General features: G+C 52.3%; 1 non-coding gene across 1 annotated transcript in view; it reads right to left on the bottom strand.

Annotated features, from left to right (window-relative positions):
- The window catches only part of LOC126447691 (small subunit ribosomal RNA), a 1909-nt gene extending 1855 nt beyond the window's left edge, over positions 1-54 (bottom strand). Inside the window, exon 1 of the ribosomal RNA XR_007583865.1 lies at positions 1-54. This exon is cut by the window's left edge and continues 1855 nt beyond it. This is a non-coding gene — a ribosomal RNA (small subunit ribosomal RNA).
- Positions 55-5000: the final 4946 nt, after the last annotated feature.

The following is a 5000-nucleotide window of genomic DNA, read 5'->3' on the forward strand; positions in this document are numbered from 1 at the left end:
GCATGGCTTAATCTTTGAGACAAGCATATGACTACTGGCAGGATCAACCAGGGAGCTGCGTCAACTAGAGCTGAGCAGCCGGCCGCCCGGGAGTGTGTCCCGGGGGCCCGCGCGAACACGCAAGCGTCCGCTCAATTATTCTGCAAACAGGAGGAGGCTGAGCTCCCCTGCACAACACACCTCGAAACCCTCTCAGGTCCCGGCGGCGCGCAGCGCCGTCCTAAGTACTTGGTCGGGTTCGAGAGAGGCGCAATCGCCCGGAGTTAGGCGAGTAGACGCTTTAGGTGCGACCACCCGTGCTCCCAACTGAGCTTGCCGCTGCCGACAGAGGCCCGGGAGCGTGCTGTCGTGGCATTGCCGGCGGGAGACAACACGCGCCACCTACGGTGACCGGCAGCTCCAACGCCAGCGCCACAGAAGGACAAAAGCCCTACTTGGGTGCCGAAGCGAACTCTCCCAGCACAGCGCACGCGCCAACACGTCCGCACAGCTGCGATACAAACCACCTGCGAGAACCGCTGGGGCGACCGAGCAGCAGACGGCGTCGCGGCGCCGAGCGCCGGGCGGCGGCGCATCCTCAGCGCACAAAGTCCTCAATCGGACCAGCACACTGCAGATGGCCACCGCGCTTCGCACCGGGCCCGCGAGGACCTACTTTGGCCGCAAGGCGCCGCGAGCAGGGGGCGCCGGCGCGCAGCTGCGCCGCCTGCCGCGTCCGTCGGCCGGCGCGCCTGCCACCGGCCGCCCCCACCAGCCGGCTGTAGCGCGTGCGCCCACGCACCGCGCTGCCAGCACGCCGGGCGGCCCCCCCTCACCGGCCGGGGACGGTCCCACCCAGCCACCGCCGCGTATCGCCTCACACCCAGATCCCCTTTCACGTTCGTGGGCATGGTGGGTCCCCTTTCACGTTCGTGGGCATGGTGGGTATCCCTGAAACAACCGGTTAATAGCTCGACCGATCGTCGCCAACACTGATTCACCTCTAGCGAGAACAACCGCACCACAACGGGTTACCGGTTGTTCATTTGCGTAACGTCACCAGCAAACGTACACGTCCATCGCCATTTGCAACGAGTATTGCATGCCTGTGTCAGGTGTCACAACACACTACGTCTGCCCACATAGACGCAACAACATGTGCACGCCTAGAGAACACGTGGAAGGTAGACCCCGTACGTATGCGGTGTCCATTGCGCGAACGACTGTCAGCCCGCCTCTGCAGCATGTCGCAGATGTGGAACGCGGTGCAACATGCTATCACGGTGTGTGAGAAGAGACGACTACGTCCGAATACACGCTCCACTACATCAACAGACTGCTCATGCTGATCGCCATCCAGGGCGTCCGTTCCTCCCACACGTCTGTATGGCGTACCACACTGCAATCCAGCTCTTATAGGGAGACGACACGTAGCTGCGTGCACAATATTTGGACTGTATGGTCCGCCGTTGCTAGGCGCTGTCGTCATACGGTCACATGGGCCACGATGTATCATTCAGTACATACGGAGCAATGTGCAGTACAGTTTGTGGGTTTTGCGTACATCGGCGGACAGGTGACAGGCCGTACCACAACGTAGGCTGAGTACGTCGGCATGCGAAGGGCATTGAACATGCAAACTTCTCACCGACCAGCTTGCGAAGGCAGGGGGGAAGGGGGGGGGGCATGTACGTCCTGCTGCTATCCACACTACAGTGTATAGCAGGAGCATGTGGAAAGTCAGCAACACCTGCAAGGTGTTTAACATGACGCGATACACAGGGGACCGGGCAGTGCGAGTAGCGAACTATATTGCGAGGGTTGCGGTTAGGCAACACTACACTACTTTAACGGGTTGCATAACAATTACAGAGCAGGTTCAGCGACAACGTGCGTCAGGTTAAGGCGCAATATAGTTTAGGTTACGGCGCACTTTAGGTTAGGTTAAGGCACATTATAGGTTAGGTTAAGGCACAACATGGGTTACGTTAAGGCACAACATGGGTTACGTTAAGGCACAACATGGGTTAGGTTAAGGCACAACATGGGTTAGGTTAAGGCACAACATGGGTTAGGTTAAGGCACAACATGGGTTAGGTTAAGGCACAACATGGGTTAGGTTAAGGCACAACATGGGTTAGGTTAAGGCACAACATGGGTTAGGTTAAGGCACAACATGGGTTAGGTTAAGGCACAACATGGGTTAGGTTAAGGCACAACATGGGTTAGGTTAAGGCACAACATGGGTTAGGTTAAGGCACAACATGGGTTAGGTTAAGGCACAACATGGGTTAGGTTAAGGCACAACATGGGTTAGGTTAAGGCACAACATGGGTTAGGTTAAGGCACAACATGGGTTAGGTTAAGGCACAACATGGGTTAGGTTAAGGCACAACATGGGTTAGGTTAAGGCACAACATGGGTTAGGTTAAGGCACAACATGGGTTAGGTTAAGGCACAACATGGGTTAGGTTAAGGCACAACATGGGTTAGGTTAAGGCACAACATGGGTTAGGTTAAGGCACAACATGGGTTAGGTTAAGGCACAACATGGGTTAGGTTAAGGCACAACATGGGTTAGGTTAAGGCACAACATGGGTTAGGTTAAGGCACAACATGGGTTAGGTTAAGGCACAACATGGGTTAGGTTAAGGCACAACGTGGGTTAGGTTAAGGCACAACATGGGTTAGGTTAAGGCACAACATGGGTTAGGTTAAGGCACAACATGGGTTAGGTTAAGGCACAACATGGGTTAGGTTAAGGCACAACATGGGTTAGGTTAAGGCACAACATGGGTTAGGTTAAGGCACAACATGGGTTAGGTTAAGGCACAACATGGGTTAGGTTAAGGCACACCATGGGTTAGGTTAAGGCACACCATGGGTTAGGTTAAGGCACACCATGGGTTAGGTTAAGGCACACCATGGGTTAGGTTAAGGCACAACGTGGGTTAGGTTAAGGCACAACATGGGTTAGGTTAAGGCACAACATGGGTTAGGTTAAGGCACAACATGGGTTAGGTTAAGGCACAACATGGGTTAGGTTAAGGCACAACATGGGTTACGTTACGGCACAACATGGGTTACGTTACGGCACAACATGGGTTACGTTACGGCACAACATGGGTTACGTTACGGCACAACATGGGTTACGTTACGGCACAACATGGGTTACGTTACGGCACAACATGGGTTACGTTACGGCACAACATGGGTTACGTTACGGCACAAATTAGGTTAGGTTACGGCACAAATTAGGTTAGGTTAAGGCACAAATTAGGTTAGGTTAAGGCACAAATTAGGTTAGGTTAAGGCACAAATTAGGTTAGGTTAAGGCACAAATTAGGTTAGGTTAAGGCACAAATTAGGTTAGGTTAAGGCACAAATTAGGTTAGGTTAAGGCACAAATTAGGTTAGGTTAAGGCACGATATAGGTTAGGTTAAGGCACGATATAGGTTAGGTTAAGGCACGATATAGGTTAGGTTAAGGCACGATATAGGTTAGGTTAAGGCACGATATAGGTTAGGTTAAGGCACGATATAGGTTAGGTTAAGGCACGATATAGGTTAGGTTAAGGTACGATATAGGTTAGGTTAAGGTACGATATAGGTTAGGTTAAGGTACGATATAGGTTAGGTTAAGGTACGATATAGGTTAGGTTAAGGTACGATATAGGTTAGGTTAAGGTACGATATAGGTTAGGTTAAGGTACGATATAGGTTAGGTTAAGGTACGATATAGGTTAGGTTAAGGTACGATATAGCGTAGGTTCAGATACACATTGTTGTAGGGAAAGGTGTATTGGGGGGGGGGGCGGCAGGTTCGTTGATAGTGATTATCGTAATTGGATGCCTGCGGTATTATCCGATTTGTCACGTCAGGATGCACTTTTGGCTCATGACAGGCGGCGCTCCGATTCCATGGTTGTGGCAGATCTGTGTCTTTCATTCCTGCCATTGTTTGTGTGCTGTGACAGGAGGCAGTATTGTGATGTTGGGTGCACCACTGTGTAGGACATGTGTGGGTGTTCGTGGCTTAGCTGAGCAATGTGCGGATGTCGGAAGGGTGGGATATTGTGTTTTCTGGGTGGACCTCCCGGTCTGGTAATGATAGTGTGGATTGTGTCATGTGGCGGAGAGGATGCACTGGATGTTCTTCCATGCTGGTGGTTAGATATTGTGTGTGATAAGAGAGTAGTGTGTGATAAGAGTGTCTGGCTGACGTGTGGTTCTCATTGTGTGCAGAGTCTTTCAGCATGTATAGGGACGGTTGTATATATTATCTGTATTCTGATGGCTCTGCATCTATTACTAATCAGTGCCGTGTATACGGTTACTCTAGTTCCAGTCGAAACTGTTCTATCTCTGTACATTAGTGACACTGCGGCTCCACTATGTTGCCGCCCCTGTCGGCCGTTTCCCCCAGTGTATGGCTAATGATTATCAGCAATCAGTCTATTAGTCAATACCGGTAGTGTGACGACGTCAAATGTCCGGGATGGGGGAAGCTACACCCTTCCCGTGGGTCAGGGCCTAGAAAGACTCTTCCCACGCAGGAGACTCTGACTGTCGTTACTCTTCCGAGACATATATGTGCCCAGCGTTTTTTTGCGGCTGCGAGTGCAACGCCAGGAGGCTCGGACTGTCGTTACTCTTCCGAGATATATATTTGCCCAGCGTTTTTTGCGACTGCGAGTGCAACGCCCACGGGTGCCGACATGGATGGGGCGCTTCCTAGCTGATGGCTCAGCATGAGAATCCGTACAGTGAGCAATGCGATCGCGTCTGTAGCTTGTACGTGGTACAGCTCGCAGCTCATGAATAGGGACAGCGGGAATGTCGCATATTGGAAATATCTCTTCATGAAACGCATGTTATAGGTGTGAATTGCACCTTACGAGTGCGGGAAACGTCCGCCGTTCATCCGCTGGCGATGCGAGTTGGGCGGTTGGGGTGGGGCACGAACGGGTGCAGGTGGTGTGATTGCCGGTCCACGACTTCGTGCGGCAGAGGCACTGGCG

Source organism: Schistocerca serialis, unplaced genomic scaffold (genome assembly GCF_023864345.2).
Source record: "Schistocerca serialis cubense isolate TAMUIC-IGC-003099 unplaced genomic scaffold, iqSchSeri2.2 HiC_scaffold_526, whole genome shotgun sequence".
NCBI classification, from domain to species: domain Eukaryota; kingdom Metazoa; phylum Arthropoda; class Insecta; order Orthoptera; family Acrididae; genus Schistocerca; species Schistocerca serialis.